Source organism: Prosopis cineraria, unplaced genomic scaffold (assembly GCF_029017545.1).
Source record: "Prosopis cineraria cultivar Desert tree isolate PC_DT_omini unplaced genomic scaffold, ASM2901754v1 PC1, whole genome shotgun sequence".
Classification (NCBI taxonomy): Eukaryota; Viridiplantae; Streptophyta; class Magnoliopsida; order Fabales; family Fabaceae; genus Prosopis; species Prosopis cineraria.
Window position 1 is genome coordinate 41599334 of NW_026555332.1, and position 20758 is coordinate 41620091.

The window sequence follows — 20758 nt, forward strand, 5'->3', positions numbered from 1 at the left end:
GAAAATTATATGTATATAACAAAATAAAAATTGTTGCTCAAATTTTAATTTATATGAAATAATTAATAATAGATTCAGAAATATTTTTTTGGGGGCAAGTTTTTTCTTTGGTTAATTGTGGGAGGACATAGTAAGAAGTATATTTTTGAACTTGATTTTAAAATTTCTCAACAGACTAATCAAAGAAAAAAATACAAATGCACCTAAAAAATAACAAACTTTGAGATAAAATGAATAATTATTTTTTTTTAATATGTATGTGCAAAACAAATTTTACTATAAAATAAATTATTATCAAAATTTTAATTTATGTAAATTAATAAAATATGTTATTTTGACTGTACAAATATAAATTATTTTGTATTTTTATCTTTTAAATATTAAAATATTTCATGTATCGTACGGAAATAAATCCAACTTAAGTTTAAATATGATTCGTGATCGCCTTGACGGGGACTTGATGGGCAGAGACGAAGCAAGATGTTTGGGGCGCGTGAGACTTTTGGAAGGTAGTGAAGTGAGGCTGAGGAGGCAGATTCGAGGGGCTGTGGTTGAGGGGGTTGCAACGGATGATATTTTAGTACCCGGCGACATTGCTCTTTTGTGTGCGTGCCACATGTCATACTTGATATGCACCTTCCCACGCCATCACAACTCTAGACCTATCTTTCTTTTGTTTTTTTTTATTATATAAAGATCACATTGAAAGTGTGCATTAAATGCTAATAACAATAATTAAAGTCTCATTTATTATGATGGAATTAAGGGGGTACAAATCTAAATATTGAAAATGAAATTGAGAGAAATGCTTATTTGGTATGATGGGATTAAAAAAAATTTTAATTTTAATTTCACCAAAATTGATGACATCAGTTTTCATAATAAAACCTCAATTTTAAAATTTTAAATTTTCTTTTTCATTTTTACCCTTTTCTCTCTCATCTCTTGTCAATGTTCACATCACTCATTGTTGGTAATTTTCACTACAGCGAGTCTTCAACAACACCCTCTATTGACAGTGGTAAGTTCCTCAGTGCTAATGATAGCCTTATCAATAGTGATGATGGCCTCCAACTTCTTGTTCACTCCCCCTCACTTTCTTTGTTTGACGACAATGAGGCAATAGTGAGAATAGCAGCCACGACATGAATCTTTGACTGAAGCTTAGTAAGGACTCTTCCCACCTTATCTTCTCTAAATCCATTTACCTCCTCTTCTTCCCACCTTATCTTCTTCGTTTCCATTACCTTCTACCCTTTCTTCATTTCTAAAGCTCGAAGGTGACTCTTTCTTTGTCTGCTCTATTTTTTTTCATTTTCAACTTTTCTAATTTCTAAGAGAAAAATCAGGTCGGGTTTAATGTTCATTTTTATTATCATGCTTTTGTGTTGTAACTTAAATTTTTGATGAAGTTTTGATACTTGATTGGATACCTAGGTACAATGATTTGATGAATATGTTCAATGCTATAATTGCTGTGTCTATAGTGCACAATCTTTGATATTTTATTTGAATAAATATTCAGGCCAAAAAAATCTAAATTAGTAGAGGGATATCTATTGTGAGTGTTGATATTAAATCATTTGATGTTATGTTGTGTCATAAGGCTTATTAACTCATAATTAACTTGGAATATTTAACTTATTTTCAAGTTATTTAGCAATTTTTATATTTATTTATTATATTTAAATTATTGGTGTACATAGCGATTGCAGTTAATCTTGAATTTGCATAGCCCTTATCCACAGTTACTTTAGAGAGTCCTAAATTTCTTTCAACAGTATAAATTGAGAAATTAGTAAAGGAAGGATGTCAAGCATTCATAGTGCTCTTTCCAGTGCATGGAGCATATGATGGTACACTAAATAAGATTGGGGTTGTAAGTGAGTTTCCCAAGATATTTGCTAATGAAGTATCGAGATTACCACCAGAGAGGGGTGGAGTTCTCAATTGATCTAATATTTGGTATAGAGCCCATCTCTAAATGTTATTATCACCCCAAAATATGCATTTTGAAATGTATTTGATGATATATGTTACTCACATGATTGTTATTTTTATGGCCTTGGCCATATTTGACATATGTACATGACGATTATGAGGTTATTGCCATTTGCATATATAATTAATTGATATGTAACTGTTTATGTTAGAGTAATCTTAATTACTGAGTGATTGTATTCATTCCTTATTTTTCAATATTATAAGGCCTAACTCATCGAAACAGGACTGAGAAAAACATCCGAAGGCATAGGATTCTGAGCAAATCCTACTTGTAGGCCTCTTAAATGTATTTTGTGTATTCTGAAGTTATTTGCCAACTAGGAAATCATACAATTCATTTTTGTCTACCCGTATTATTGTTGAAAATATCTTATGTATTTTGTGTCCAGAGCTATTGATAGGTGGTTGTAAACTTAATAAGACCAAAATACTACTACAAATAGCATGTAATGTAAATGAAGACATGGATGATTATTTTGTGAATTTTATGTGAAATCACTCCCCCTTTCATGTTTTGGTAATCAAAAGGTTGAGTATTGAAATTTTAATATACATGTTTCTGATTGATTAGGGTGTGTTGCATGGGTTTTGTATAGTCTATTAAGCGTGGTTTAAGGGTTGGTATGAGCTTTTGACACCTGTGATAGGATTTGGGCATCCTAGTTGTGTCTTCATGTGAAAAAAGAGAGAGATTTGTATAAGTTGTCTAGCTTTGCTAGAAAAATAATTTGATTGTGAAATCAATATCATTAACTAGAGTTAGGAGAAAGCTCTTTGCAGACACTTAAATTACCTTAATGGGACATTAGACAGAAAAATAAGACACCTAGAAGTTCAACTGGGGGCTATTTTATGACAATAAAATGCTGTCAAATTTCATGCAATATATCACGATACATGGCGCCTCTACCACAGCATATGGCATAGAAGCAACATGTTACGGTACATCTGCAGTATGCCACGGCACATGTGCTACTTTTGCCAAAACCAATGTTTCCTCACTTCATTTGCAAATTGTAACACCCTAAAATTTTCAAATCGATTTTTCGCAAATTATTAGTTCAATAAAATTATTATTTTATTTTTTTTTACATCCTCAAACCCTTATCACGGTAGAAAAATTTCTACCATGATAATAAATAACTAAACTTCTTTTCAAAATCCTACTATGGTAGAAAAGATTTTATCATATAAATAAAATATTTTACAAATAGCCTACCATAGTAGAAAGAATTTAACATAATGAATAAGCTCTACCATGATAATTGAAAATACATTTATAATAAAATTTTACCTAATGGAAAACAATGTAAAACCGATTCATATCAAAGAAAATGATAATTTTTAAATCAGCATTTAGTGTAAAAGCCTATTTTAAGATGGCAGAATCCTAAAATATAATTTTTTTATATTGTTATGTGAATCAAAAAGGAACAATTAGAACTATGAGGGACAGACAGGATCCTCATGACATGATATTCAAATCAGTTCAAAAATCAAGAGAGATTGACATGATCCTCTTGATCATAATAAATGCAGTTAATAAAAAGGATTAGAATTTATATGCTTCACAAAATAAGATATGTCATAAGTTGGTACTAGATACATTATATGATCCAAAATAAGAGGCAACGTAAAAGATGGTGTCTCATACACCAAAGTTACGCCTCTGGTACTTTCTCGGTCAAACTCGCTCCTGTAAAAATATTAACCACGAGGAATGAGACTTAAAAGTCCCAGTAACCAAAAATTAATATGTAATGATGCATGCGGATGTAATTATTCATGCGATTGCTAAGTGGGCACGCAAAACATTTAATCGAACAATATTTTCAAAAAACCGAATAAGTATTTAATCGCATGACTACACCTTATATCCTCCTTTCGCCATGCTCGGACGTCAAATCACCCGGCCAAAGGTGAGTTGGACCAAGTGACACGTCACTCATTGGGTCCAATGAGGGCTTACCACGCGGTAATAACTAACCGAACAAAAATTCCCATTAACACCATATATTAAAATATCCTGACAAGTCATACATCATTTAAATATCCAAACAGGAATATATCCGAACAATAATATCTCATCATGATAAACAAAAATAACTTTTTGACCCACTTGGCAATAATTTCAAATAAGTATATAACAGTATTTATTTTTAATAATTCATAATTTTTTCAAACAACAAAACAACACATAATCATTAACAAACACACTCATCACAACACATTAATAATGGTTACCTTGTGTCTTGAATAACAAGTTTCCCTTCACAACTCCTCTTTCACCACTATCTTTATCAACACAATCTACATATTTATTTCATAATACTATATATTAATTTTACATTAAAATAAATAACTCTAATTTAAAGAGTTAGAAAGTCTTAGATCTATAATTCATATTAACACTAATTTAAGATTTTGCCTCATTTAACTTTTCAAATTCTTTTCTAAAATTTTTGTACCTAATAAACTATTTTTGAGCCTCAAATCACTTTTAGTATCACAATTTCATCCTTCTATATTCTAAAAATTCGTTCAAAAATAAATTAAAAATTTTAAAATTATTCTGAAGCCTCAAATCACCTTTCTATAACCTCAAAAATACCTATTCATATTTAAATAAATATTTAATAATTAGAGGTTCATTCCTACATCTCAGATTCAACATAAATTCAATCATATAGATCTAGAGTTTAACTCAAAAATTTTTAAACATGAGTTTCAACCTCAAAAAAATATTCTATAATATTTATTATATCCCTAAGAACTTCAACCTATATTTTTAATCCATCATATCATCAGATTAACTATCCTATAGAAAATCCTAATCAAAATATTTTCTCTATTCTACAAAATAATCATATCACTAGAAAGCTAATACTATTTAGAAAATAAATATAAAATTAATTTTGTAATTAAATAATTTTTTAAATGCTAATCTAAACAGGAAAGTTGGAGCATACCTAAAGAAAAAGAAAATAATCCCCCTTTATGAGAACACGCCAAGCAACGTGAGAGGAAGAGAGGAAAATAATATAAAAATGAGATTGTGGGTCCCATAATTATATTAAAAAAATTATAGGTTTGAATTTAATTATTCAAACTCTTAGGCCAAAAGTTGCAATTTCTTCCAAATTGTATCTTAGCCCTTTCATGCTTCCTAATGCACATACCCCCTCCTTTTTATACATGAAGGCACCTCTTCTCTTCCCACATCTAATCAATGTAAGACTTAGAAACCATAACCTTTCACCCTCCCGTTTTTTTTGTTCCTTCTACCTTCTCTTCTTTTTTTTTAAACACACACATAAAAAAATTATTTATATATTATATCTTAACTAAATATTGCTTATGTGGTTTTAAATTTAAATTTTTAATTCGTAATTAAATACCTAACCATAATATTATTTCTAAATAACCTCAAATAATATAAATTCCTATTATTATCATTTTTTTCCTCAAAACCTAAATTCCACAATTTCTTTATTATATAAAAATCAGGATGTTACACAAATTCATTAATTTACTTTGGATTCCTATGCTTTCACATAGTGATTTTTCTCTGAAAAATGATAAATATATGAATTCCAAGTATTTTATATTATGAAAACTTGAAATTTTCATTTACATCATTTTACAAACTTGGTAATCTAATTTGATTAGTTCCTTGATTATCTTAATTTTAGAGTTAATTGGGTAATTTAAAAGAGAAGTTTACATAGGGCATGAAATACATTCAACCTATTAACCCATGGTGCAAGTAGTCAAAATAATCACATGAGATTCTAGTTGGCAAATGAACAATGTTCAAATACACATAATTTTAAACTAAAAGGCCTGCAAGTAAGATTCACTCACAATCATATGCCTCCAATCATTTTCCCCTATCTTGATCCTATAACCTAGGCCATGTAATATTAAAGATTAATGGGTAAGTACAACTACATAGTAACTAATGTTAATCTAGCCTGTAAAATAACATATGAATTAATTGTAAATACAAATGACAATAATCTCATAATCATCATACACATACTTCAAATATAGCTTTGGCCAAAAAAATAACAATCATGTGATTAGGCTTACAACATATATCATTAAATATATTTGAAAAATGCAAATCTTGGGGTCTCAATAATAACAACCATGTGTCCCTAATAAAAGACAAGTTGAACCACAACAATAGCAACTATGTGGCCGGAACTATAAATGCATAATCAATGCCAACTTTATACCCTCCTAATACCTCTAACATAAAATTGGTGGATATTAAGTGGCTATGTCCATAACTTAAACTAACCTAGTCTTCCACTCACGAAGAGCTACCAAGCTAAGGCAACCCCAGTCAGCCATGATCTATGGTTTTTTTTAATATTAACAATCATAGAGTATCATATCCCTAAGCTAGTTTCCTCATGAACTAATAAAAATTAGTTAAGTTTGAGTCCCTTAAAGAACGAGTGAGGCAATCCCTAATCAATCATGGGACAATGGCTATCTCTTAATTTCAAGGGTTGGTGCCAAGGCAAACTTCCGATTATAACAGTAAGTTGCCATTACCACATGAATTTATCAATTTACTCCTCTCCCTATAGGCAAACTTCTGCCTTAATAATCATACTATGCACTCATTGACACATAATATGTACACGTATTTACTCATATCACATCATATCTTATCCATCACAATTTAACTCCATTATACTCCTAATATCTCATTATGCATAATAACTCATGATATTCATTTTTAAAAATATGCATGCTTTACTTTGCTATCAAACATGTAAGCATAACTTTACACTTCATTCATGTCAACCCACACACACGTATGTTTGCACATTACATGATTTATCATATTGTCAAATTTGCATTACACAAGTTTACGGATATCAATAAGTTTCAAAAACAATCTTCTGAACACATAATTAATTAACATGTAAAAGCCTAAACTAAATTTCTTATGATTACCTCAAATCTTTAAGAGGTCAAAGATTCACCCATTAAAATACAACTTCCCAAGCTTTTCTAAATAGCCTGAATGGTGCCAAGCTTGTTAATCTACAATCTAATCACAAGGACAACCATCAATACCCTTATTTGAATGATTTTCATAGCTTAATCACTCTTTCCAACTCAAAGAAAATACAATCTCCTATTTCTTATCATACCCATTAGGTTTATTATGTTCCAATAGCCTACATTGTCATTAATGAGCCATTAAATCACCATTAATGGCTTCAAAACAACTCCAACCTCCTCTATTAATGTCATTTTCGGCCATTAATGGCCCTTACTAACCAACAACTCATAAACCTTTAATATTAAGTTTAAATACCCTAAACCACTCTCATTAATTCTATTTTACTTAATGGGTTTGAACCCATAACCCATATGGACAGAAAAACATTGTTCTAACTCAAATCCTAATTCCAATCTTAAGAAAATAGAAGAAAAATGAAAGTATAAGGCATATGAGACTTACTTTTGATGTTTTCTAGCTTCAAAATGCTCATAAACTTTTAAGGTAACAAGCCCAGGGTAGAGAAAATGATGTTTCTTTTGTTTTCTCTCTTTTCTCTCCTCTAGTTTTTTGTTTGGTTCGCGTGTTCTTTGTCAAAAGATTTAACCCTATGCCACAATGCACACACCATCTGTCGTGGCACATTACATAAAGAGGCCCTCCTTGATCATTTGCCCTCCATGCACCACAATGGACATGCTATATGCCACAAGATGTGACACGGAGGTTCCTTCTTCAGCTTTTCTCACGTTTTGATGCCCTAGTGACTTGACCTCACTTTGAACTCGAATTTAAGGTTGAAAGCACAACTAAACACACTAATTAAACTTTTATGGCCACACATCATATTAATCACTTAATTATCCTAATCAAGCTTGGTTAATTAAGGTTAAGTTTCCCTATGATGTTATAGATTGTGTTTCCAAAAAAATTTTAAGGACAATTTGTACTCTAACCCAACAAAAAATAAAAAAAAATAAAATTTGGCATAAGAGATTATATTAATAAAAATTAAACTAATTTGAGAGATAATTTGTTCTCATATAACTCTGTGTGTGTGTTGTTAAGTTATTAATATATTTTACACATTAGAATTGAAGTTAATTTATATTTTCAAATTGAAACAATTAATATGATAATTTTAAAAAGTGCAAGGGACAAATCAATAAAAAAAATAAAATTGTAAAACTAAATCGATAATTGAAGTGAATTTGAATGATCAAGTGGTTCGTTATCTTAGAAAAAAATCTCATCCTCCAGATAGGAGACAGATGGTTTGTTTGGTTTTGTTCTATTTTTTATTTTTAAAAGCTATTTTGTAATCCAATTTTTAAAATTTGTTTTTTTAAATGAAAATATGTTAAATTATTTTAATTTGAAAATAATTTTAGAGTTAAGAAAAATCCCACGGTAGTGGTTGCTTGTGATTAGTGATGATGGCCTGTGACAGTGATTAATCATAAATGAAGATAATTTACAATTGTCATGCATAATGAAAACAACTCTAAGTCATTTCAATTTAAAAAAATGAAAAAATGAAAACATTTTTAAAAACATTTAATACCAAAACGCCTATTCAAATGATTGAAAAAAAAAACAGAAAACTGTTAAAAACACAAAACAGTTTTTTAAAAACTGAAACCAAACAAGCCCAAAATCTCCTAAGTTGGGTACTGTACTGTGCTCTCTAGTTTGGGTCCCATTTAACATTCAAGAATCAGAGCCGTGAGTTGGGGTGCGTTTTACGGCTCTTATTACACCTGTTTCTGGATTATTGGGCCTTCGGGCCTCACTATTCTCATCTCATTCCATGCGTTAGGCTGAGCCTTTGATCAAGTTGGGAAATCCTAATGACACTGCTCTCCCGCCACTTTCGACATTCTTTATGTCACTTTACATGCATTATCATTTCAGTGAAATGAGTTCTCTAAGAATGTCCACGATTTATATTATCCAAATATCAATTAAAAGGAGCCACATTTGTTAGATTTCAATCTGATATTCAATTTACTAAAATATGCCTAGACTAGAGAGACTGAATACGGAACCTAATTATGGGAGAATGACAGTTGAGGATCCTATAAAAGAATATTAATGCAAAATCAAGACCTATTGGCAGCTCAAAACTTTGAAATTTACAATTCAAACTTGTATACTTCCAAAATCCTTGGCTGGTATTCTGCCTGACTTTAAAGTACATTTCATTTAGGGTGAAACTGAGCAGAGAGAGCAGGATGAATGCTCGGTTTATTTTATAAAACATTGAATAGGGCCCCCTTGTGTACTATGCCCAACCTCATCGGCAACCTAAACAAAGAGATATGCTTAACTTTTCCTCATAATGACAACCCTACATTACCCACATTCGGTTCACTTTAATCAAACCAGTAGTGAATAGCGATAACAAAGAAAACAGAGACAATAGCATTATAGCAGACGAGTGACCAGAATAATCATAGCCCCGGCCTTTGTCTCTCGGAAGCACCAGCTGGGGGCCACCATTCCCATTCATTAGCCCTTCCTATTCTCACGCTCTTACCTTTTGATTTCACCACTAATTCCCAAGGTGATCATGATTCTGACTGAATTGCGAAAGGAGGCCTCCTGGATAGCGATGAAATAAATATCTCAATGTGGGCTTCCAGTAGCCATATATAGCCGTCCTATACAGTCCCAATAAGCCGAACCTGCTTCGACCGAACCAGATATTTTTTCCGTGGTCCAGCCCACCGGTCTCCTCTACCCAAACCGAGTCACTCCTTTTTCCCATTTAGGGTTCTCATTATTGTACCATGCCACCCCATTATGACTACTTCTTTCTCACTGCAATACCTACCCGGGGCCCATCTGCCCAGCCCACTCACTTTTTTATAATAATATTTTATCCACCCATACTTGGTCTATCCCGTAGGGCCTAGCTAGCTGAAACCCAATATGGGCAAAAGTTATTATTATTATCCATTATTATGAGCAAGCAATCCTCCTTTTCTAACCTCGTGTTCGCGGACAAGGATCTCATCCGCTTGTCCTTTTCAGGTTCAATCTTAAAATACAAGGCAAGCTATTTAAAAGAGTGGATCCACATCCACATGGGTCTGGATTTGTTGTGGAGTTGAAGCAATAATATATATGTAGAAGCATTATATTATGCCACAGTGAGATTATGTGTTATAATATTACAGTTGCACGAGCAAGTTGCAGGACAGTCCTCCTCTACATTTGCGTTGATGATAGCCTTCTTGGGTTTGGAGCAGCATATGGGTCCCGTTGTCTTTACTTAATTCCTTGCCCTAAAAGTACGTTCCAACTATTCCTTTTCTCCAAACTTAATATTCCTATAATCTTTCTCTCTAACTATCCTATTCCATGAGATTCCCCTCTTAATTGTGAAGACTTCATCTTTCCCTGATTAGATAATGCTTAGTCAATTCTTCCTAGCCACGACAAATTATCATAACTCTCCAGTTCATGAGTATACTTTGAATGTGATTCCATTCCATCTCGAATAATATTTCAAATTATCAGAGTTTTGACTCCTCGGCTGATTTCTCGCAACGATATTGACGAACAAACACATCACATCAACTTTTGCCTAATTTTTTACTATTTGTTCGTCGAAAGCATGGCAAATAAAATAAGATTGCTATGAGTTTCAAAGTAAATTTGATGCGCCACAAAGAAGTCCATAAAGTAAATCAATTTCTCAAATATGTATTCACCGCCAGGAAATGAAAACAAAAATAGGACAAATGGGTAAAAAGTGATGGAAAACACTATATCTTTTAACTCAACATCTCGACACAAAGTTATAAATTCTTTTGTTTTATTTTATATTAACTATCGAGTTCAATTTTATTCTCCGTGTGACTTTCAAAACCAACACAAATTCACCCACACTTAAACATTCTAACAATAAATATGTAATTAATAAACATAAAATGTGTACACCGTGTACGCGTACCCCTTCAACGACACAAAATCAAGATAGAGATGACAGGTGTAACTCAATTCAACGATGACGAGCCTTTCGACTCAGTTGGCAAGATTAGTGTGCGCGCGCGCGCGCAGGGGCGAGCAGATTTTTTTTTTCCTATGTGTGGTAGCCAATGTTCACGCTCGCGCGCGTCCCCTCGCTTGTGTATTTTAATCTGACAGGACAATAATTGAACTTGTATTGATGCTTCAGCCATTCATTCATTAAGCATATATCGATGTTTTCAACATCCTTTTCGTTTTTCCTTCCCTCGTCGAGATGGCATGCCTACATTTGATCAACGTAACTTACTATTAGTATCCGGATGATCTCACCCATGAAGTTTCTTAACTGCTCAATTTTGTTTGTAAAATTTAAAGATAAAATAGAACGAACAAGGGTATAGGAATAAAGCGTCGGTTACAACCTTTTTTTTTTTTTTTTTACCGCTGAAAGGCCATTTGAATGCGATAAAATAATAATTGGAAGCACGGCTTAGCGTGTTTCACGTGGATCCCATATTCAATTCAGTACCAGAAATTGTAATCATGGTGATGGGGAAGTTAAATTTTCAAAATCCTGTTCTGGGACTCGAGACGAACCGGACGATTAAGAAATAAAAGGAATCTTTGACGGGAATTTTCTTCCTAGGAAGCACTAGATAGTAGAAACCCAAAATTTGTTTGAAACGCGAGTGAGGAGAGATTCAGCCATAATTTGTGGCACTGATTATTTGTTGAGCTTCACTTGTATAGAAAGAAGATTTAAATTTTTAAATTTTCTAGAGTTGAGATTTTGTAAATTTTATGAAGTTTGATTTTTTGAAGAAGAAATAGAAGATTTTATATTTTATGAAAAATAATAAATGAGAAAAAAATATTTAAAAACCTATAACAAAATTCATAAATCTTAATTTTAGAGTATTTGATAAATCCCTGCAGAGAAAAAATGGTGAAGGACAGTGAATATTGATAGCGGAAATCATTTGGTTTGGCGAGCGGTGCAGCGCAAGAGATGAATGAGTGTACTGAGTTGGTCAGGCGAAGCAGTGTAGGGTAAGGTCGATGGAAGTAATAATGATAATGATGGAATTGCAAGGGAAGTGGATAATTCCATGTTTCTCATAATTCCTATCAATCACCCTCCCACTTTTTTTCTCCTCTCTTGATTACACAGTTCTCTACGAGTTTATACACACACACATACATAAATCTAAATGTAAATCTGCATTGATGTATAATACTAAAAATGAGGTGGATTTACCCAATTCAACTGGTAAAAATTGTTAAATATGTGCTTTCACTAGTTTAAATAAATGTTTTGTTTATGATCAGTGTAATTACAAATTGATTGTAATTTTAACAAATAATTTTTGAACCAGAATTTTATCCAATTCAATAACTAGTATGATTTGCCTGTTCCCTTACCTCCTTTAATCAGGGGATGAGAATAGAAATCCAAATTCATACAAGCCAAGTCTGCATGTGTTGAATATGGAAATTGAGATATTAGATGAGGTGATTGAATATCCGTGGATGAATCCTTTGCAAGCGGAAGCATCCCCAAATAAACAAACGAGGGACTTTGCCACATTTGGGGGGGACACGTCTCTCATCCTCGTACCATAAAATTTCGGCCACTTCACCTTCTCATGTAAATAAAGATTTGTTTTCAGTTCCACATAGTCAACACTTGCATCTCCAACTACCATGCAGATGCCAATGCTCCGCCGTCACCGTCCACCACAAACCCAAATCTTGACAATTTTTTTTTTAAAATATAATTATTTTGCCTTCAACTACAAACGGGTTTTAAATTAAATAAAGTAATATTTGGATTGATGTATTTGAATTTAAATTTTAAGTTTGAAATATTGAAATTCATATATTTAAAATTCTTTGATTAAGTAGTTAAAAATCTAATATGGTGAGGGCAAATTAATTTAGATTCAAAGTAAAAATTAAAAATTTGAAATTTTATTTTAATTTTTTAATCAACAAGAAATGAAAAAAATACAATAATGATAGATGTGTTAATAGTAAAAATGCAAAGAAAATAAGATATTTAAAATGATTAAAATTTTTAATAATTAGGTGTTAAAAATAATTTAAAATTATAAATGAATTCTAATTTAAAATTGATTTAGATTCAAACCAAATTCAAATTCAAAAAATTTTATATATCCAAACGAAATATTTAATTTAAATTCAAATTCAAGTTTTTATTAATCCAAACACACCATAAAGTTTATTAGTGATACAAGTTTATAAACTTTTCAATACAAAAAAAAATAACGAATGTAAAATAAATAGCACCATCTATCTACGTTTAATGTCCAATCATAACTTAAATGAATTATCTCCAACAAAAAAATATCGATAAACAATGAAAAAAAATAATACCTTCTCTATATAAAAGTTATATTCCTTCCATTCAGAAATATAAGATATTTTTTAAGGAGTTAGATGTTAAAAAATATAATATATTTTTAATTTTTAAAAATATAATTGTTTTTTTAGAGTATTCTATTGAATAAATCACTTTATATTTATTTTAAGGTGAAATACTCTATTAAATAAAGATAAATATAGAAAGATATGATTGGTTTAAAAATAAATAATTATTTTTTTGAAAAATAAAATTTAATTAAAAATATTTTATATTTTTAAATAAAGAGAATAAATGAATATAACACTGATCAATCTGGGTATACATTTTAATGTTTACGTTATTAGTATATGATAAAAAAAAGGAGGGAATCTTAATTGGATGTGATCGTAGGTGATTATGGCTTTGGGGTCAATCGCTATCGGATAGAGGGGAGGGAGAGATATTGCAGATCCCAGTAACGTTGACAGGCACACAATGAGATAAATTGCTTGCTGCTTAGTGCACCACACAGTTTTATGATCAACCCAAAAAGTCTACCACCTGTCTCATCCGTGCACCTTAAAAGACTCTCCTTGGCTTCTTAATCTTCTTTTGCTTTTCCTCGCTATTGTCCATGTCCGTTAGTCAATGTCTTACCAAAACATGTTTCTTTTATTCTATTCTTAATATATACTAATTTAACACTACCCCCCGTTTTAGTCGTAAGCACTAGTTGAGGGGTTCGTTTCCATTTTAAATGTAAGATCTTCATTTAATCAATTTAATTTGTTTCTCATATATTTTTTTAATTTTTTTCCCAGACTACCCCTACATTTTCAATATAAAGGCCATGAATGCGTGCAAGAAACCGGCTAACTATATCCAGCCATGACAAAAATATGATCAGAGAGAACGCGACTACAATCGTGAAGAGAAATATCCGTGCAAACAGTAACTGTGTCAATACGATGTCCTTGTAAAGTTAAAAAATCTGCCACATTAATTGTTTCTTTAGCAAACGAATAACTATTTTAAAAGGAATTTTTTTGCATTAAAATATAATTACTTTGACCCCTGCTTAAATCCATTTGGTTGACCTCATTATTTTCCATAACTAACTGTTAATTGTGATTAAAACATTTTTTATCACTACTTAATTGTAGCCAACGGTCATACGGTCTTTGCCTATAAAGCGCAATGCCAACCATGAGTCTGAGGCATCGGGCCTTTGAGTCCGGCTCCTCTCTTCTCTACTATCTCTTTACTTCATGAGTCATTAAATTCTATTAATTTTTGATGTTCTAATACCTTGCCCTGATAAGAAGAATTCGTTCAAACCTGAGGAGTTTCCACCTTGTGAAGAAATAAAATTTAAGAACAGTATTTTTAAATACGACTTAAATTATATTGTTTATGTATGTTTTTCACCAGACAGTGGCAGAGCCAAAACTCATAATCAAGGGGTGCAAAATAATTAATAAAAAAATAATATTTTTTGAAAAATAATAATTATATTAGGATTAAAACCATAATAACATATATAATTTTATCATCATTTTTTATTTTAAAAAACTTATGTTAAACAGATTGACATAATCTTTAATTATAAATATGTTCTTCATATCTTATCTAAATTATTTAATATCATATATTTAATAATTTTTTGATCCTCATTATTTTTTATTTAATTTAAAGAGTGTAAACTATTAAAAATATGAGATGTAAAGTTATAAATTTTATATATTTTAATTATAATTTTTTAAAAAAGTGAAGGAGTGCATTTGCGTACCTCGACTCAGACTCCGCCGCCGCCGCCAGATGTTCCACAAGACACGACGGCCAATTATGTATAGGGATATCAAGTAGTTCTTCCGTCTAACTGTAAAGCAGGTGGCTTTGGGATAACTCGTTTTTGATGAGGCAAAGAGCTTCTGTGGAAAAATAATTATAGTGATAGGATGGTGTAGCCAAGTTTTATTTCATTTTAATTTTAATTTTTTCACTTCATTTCATTATCATATTTTTTTGGCAATCAAAGTGGCCCTAAAATCTCCTATTCCTTGTTACCACGTACAGTTTATTTTGCCCTAACTTGTTAGCATAAATTAAATTGCTATCTATAAAAATGATAAATAAATTATAATTAAATTTTAATTGTAACTTATTTTTTATAAATAAATTTAGACATAGTAAATTATAAAAAAAAATACTCCCTCTATTTAAAAATATAAAATATTTTTTAAGGAGTTAAATGTTTAAAAATATAAGATAATTTTAACCTTTTAAAGTATAATTATTATCTTTTTGTCAAGAGTGTTCTTATTGATAAATGATTTTTATTCTATATCGTTTAATGGAAATAAATATAAAAAATAAAATTAATTTAAAATAAATAATTATTTTATTAAAAAATAAGATTTAATTAAAAATATTTTATATTTTTAAATAAAAAAATATAAATTAAACTTAAAATGTTATGTCTTACTGTCCTCTGCCTTTGCCATATACGGTTAGAAGATTTTGCTAATTAATGAGTGAACTCTTTTTTATCTTTTTTTTTTTTCTTTTGTCATGATTACCCTGACTCTATTATTGGCTTTGGTCTTAACATGATCGTTGACTTACACCAGTGGCCACAAATTCAACCATTAATTACGCGAAGTTGTCAGACCAACAAAAAATTACGCTGTGTTATTGTTTGGGTTAATGTATAAATTCAGTGTGTTTGGATTTAAGTTTGTTAAGAATTTATTTGTTAAAAGTTTATCCAGCGGTGAAAGTTATTTACTATAATAAAATTTATATTTAAATATATTTTTAAAAAAATTAATTTGATAAATTAAAAATTATTTAAATTATGATAGTGAAATGAACTTTTAAATATATAATTATTAAAAAAGATATTGATTAATGATTTATAAATTTTTTATATTAATGCAATATGTTAGACATATTTTAAAAATGTGTGGTAAAGATTTTAAATAACGTAAGATTTGATATGTTAAATAATTTATATAATAAAAGGATGCATAAATAATATAATTTCTTTTTGTTGAAAAACATATATAATAAAAATAGTATAAGCAATATGGTGAGCAAATTATTCACAATGGAGAGGTTTTTATGGTATCTAGAAAGGGGGGCAACATGGTAAAAAAAATATTTAAAATATTGTAAGCTCTAGCTAACTTTTCCAAATACAAAAGCTACTCCAATTTAAGTGGAGAAAATAGACTTTTAAAAGCTTTCTAAATGAACTTTTGAAAGTGTGCTTTGAAAAAAATTAAAACACCAAAAAACTTTTGACTTCCTAATATTCATAAAAGTTCTTTTCAAGTGTTAAATGTGAGGAAACCAAATGAATCTTTATTTTCAAAATTTTCACGCAAGGTCACTTCATATCTTAAAGTATTTTTTGATATAATTTAATCTCAACAATTTTTAATTTGGCATAATGTTGCCTTAATTGTTAGCTGATTGTTAGGGAATTTATTAAATTTAATTATTAAATGATGGTCATGTCGGAGTTCATGTGAGAAGTCTCTTTCTTTTTTCATTGCCAGGTCAATTTCTTTTATTCTTCATCCCTCTCTCAATCTGGAATATCTGAGTTATATGAACTTCAATCCAATTCCCAAAAACAAATAAACCAAGACAATCAAACGAAGCGAACTAAGAAGACAAGGCAAGAACAATCAAGCAAAAGTAGAACATGAAGAAGGGGAAAGAAAACTAGTATGATTGTGGTGGGAGGAAATCAACAAATCAAAATAAAATTTTACAACAAAATCAAATCACCTTTTACAACAAATCAAAGTAAAAAAATTTTAACCCAAAATCAAAGACCTTTAAACCCAAAATCATATTTGATTGTTGTTGAAGAAGAAGAATAAAAAGATCTTTGAACCCAATCCTTTGAACTATGACTAGCAACCTTGACTTCTTGAATGAGTTTTAAGGCTTTGAAACTCTTAAGAGAAAAATGAATGAACCTCTCAATTTCAGTCATTGGTATGACTTTCAGAAACACTTGGTCACTGCTCATCATAAATTTCAATGAGCTCTTCTTCTTGTCTGTATAACTTTTTTATCTGCTCTGAACAGTTGACAGTTCTGTCAAATTATTTTAATATTCTCAATGGTTCGATTAACTATATCCAGATTTATAATGCTTCTTTCACTTAATTTGGTCCAACAAATAGGCAATTTACACTTTCTATCATATACAGCCTCATATAGAGTCATTTGAATGCTTGAATAAAAATTGTTATTGTGAGTGAATTTTACCAAACGTCAGTGCTTATCCAAACTATCACTTAACTCTATAGCAAAAGCTTGTAGCACATCTTCTAGAATTTGGATGGTTCTCTCAATTTGACTATCAGTAACATGCCATACTAAATTTCAACTTGGTACACATGGCCTGATGTAGTGCTTTTCAAAAGTTTAATGTGAACCTCAAGATTGTAGTCTGACACAGTCTCTTTTGGCACCCCGTGTAATCTCACAATTTCTTGAATGTGGACTTCTGCAAACCTTTTCAGGGAATAGTTAGCCTTTACGGCTAGAAAATGTGTAGACTTGGTCAATCTATCTATTATTATCGAGAGAACCTCAAGGTTGGACAAGATACGTGGTAACCTCATAAGAAAGTCAATGGAAACACGATCCCATTTTTACATAGGAATCTTCAACAGTTGCAACAATACTCGAGGTTTTTGGCCTTCAATATTCAATAGACCCCATGGCACAAATGTTATGGCGTTAATGGCAATGAAGTTTGAGAATAGCAAGCATGAGTATGATGGCATGAAAGGAGTCTAAGGCAAGAAGCAAGGAGCCCAACACTTTCAATCTAACATGCCTAAAGACCCTTTATATCATATTAGAGATCTAATAATAAGAGTATGAATTAAAGCCATGAAGCAAGCATTATTCAATTTTGTGCAAGAAGTCCAAGAGCTTAGAAAGCATTGGAACACTCCTCTTAAGCTTAAAGGAGCGCATTTAGGCGCGTATAATATGCTTAAGATTCAAATCCACGAAGAGTTAAGCCCGGTAAGTGCAAACTTCAGCCTAATGTAAGGAATACTATAGGTAGAGCCTCTTGTGAGCAAAAAGTCATGAAACCATAGTGAAAAGGTCAATGGTCATGTGATTTTGAATCCCTTATGATCTCTTAATTGTCTCTTTAATTGTTTTCATAATTTAGTGGTAATTGACTTGACTCTCTTTCTTAACGAGCAAGACTAGTCATGGTTTTTAATTTTAAATTTAATCAAAAATTAGAATTAATTATATTAATTTTTAAGTCTTGTAATCCCATAATTTCAGGATCAAATTTCTTAAATTATGTGGCTGAATATTTTCTCATTTATTTTATATTTTTTTCATTCTTCTTCTAGTATTAGGAAATTAATGTTTTTATTTTAGAAAATAGCCTTCTTCACAAGCCTGTATATATTAGGCGTGTTTTGTCTTGTAAAGGAAAGAGAAGTTGGGTGAAATTATTCATTTTAAAGTTTCTAACTTTTGTAAGTCTTAATGCTTTGCAGTGGCATTCTTTGTAAGAAACAAATATGATCAAGAGTGTGAACAATTCTTGTGATGTCTTTGAATGTTGAGGTTTTTAGAAACAGGTGTTTTAGAAGATCTTTTCCTTAATTATTATGTTATTATTTATTTTATTTTTTATTTTTGTTATACATTTTATTTTTTTATTTTATACTTTTATTGGGTTTTAAGATTGTAACGCTGAATTGATATGATTTTGCTTCCGCGTCTTCTGTCAATATTCACCTTTGGACAAGTTACACACCATCAGATATATTTTGTCATATTTCTCTTCATGCCTTGTGTGGCTGGTAATATTCCCAAAATCTCATGGGGTTGCCAAAAAAAAAAAATTCGTATTGAGTAAAGGTCGAGGGGAGAGGGTCAGACGAATCCTGAGGATGAGAAAAAGGAAGACGAGACAGGTGGGAGGAGAATGGGGGGGAAGACTGGAGAGGACAAAACAAGGGGAGGACACGTGGACGGAGGAACGAGTTCCGTACCTGTGCCGTAGCCAAAGAGAGGTTCCTCGGGGAGCACCATTTTTTTTTTTTTTGGAAGATGGCAATGCTCCATTTTGTCGGAGACTGCATCCTTCAGGGTCATGCCGTCCTTTGCGTGAGGCCATGTGTCCCTTTTCGCCCATTGCTCACGTGACCCGGGACAGGTGGCGCAAGGGCAGAGGGGAGAGAAAAAGCAGTGATTTCTTTCACATGACATGCCCCTCCCCTCCCTCATGAATCATTACATCATCCGCTCGTTCCACTCCCCTCCCCGCTTCCCAGCACTCTCGCCTTCATTCCTCAATTGTTAATTCCGCCTCTTGATCCATTTTTGCGACTGCACCATCTCACCAAATTTGATATTTTAAAATGTTTGTTCGTCACAAAATGTCACTATCCTCCTTATTTAATTTCATGTAGTCCTTAATCTATCCCCCCCATCCCCAGCCCTATTTAATATCCTCCTCCGGGATATGATGGGGAAGGGGGGAATTGGATATTCCTGGGAATTGGGAGGCAGTGTTTGATGGAGTGGATGAAGATTGTGCCTGGTCAATATAGAAGGGTTGCGAATGGGAACAAAAAATAATGAAGAGAATCATTTGTAAAGTTCGCAATCCGCCAAATATATCATTTTCACCCAATTTGGATGCCTCTCCTATTGTGATAATTATCCATACTTGACCCCCCCGGGGATTTTGACGTCCCAACTTCGACCAATCCACCCCCTTTCCTTTCTGTCTCTTCATCCTCTTAAATTCCTCGCCTTCCTTCTTTCATGTCTCACAAAACGATCTCTCTAATATCTGACAAGCATTATCTTGGCTCTGCCTATTGCTCCTCACACTGGACATGTATATTAATTAACCATGCATCTAGCTAATTTTATGTTATATTGGTAATTTTCTAGCTGCTTTGTCTGTGTTTATTAGTCTCGTCAGTCGTCAGTACTCTCTTCAATGGGAAAAAACAAAAGAGAGTGGTAAGTGGAAACCGATAAGGTCGAGGTGGTGGGAGGGTAAATTACCAGTGCCATCACTCGTGAAGGTCCAGCTAGTGGAGTAGATATAGAGTCATCCAAGTCGGGCATAATAATGTTTAGTTATATAATATTACAGCCAAATTTTAAAAATAAGTTCTTTAAATTTTTAAAACAAAGTCAACATTTAAACCCCCACATTGTGATTCTCCAAGACCACCAATACATTATATTATCAAGTCTAATACACACTGTCACGTCTGCTTTGAATCTGAAAATTCGATGGTAAAAGAATCTGAAAATTCTTTTGTTTTTGCGAGGAATATAATATGAAAATTCTTGCATACTTC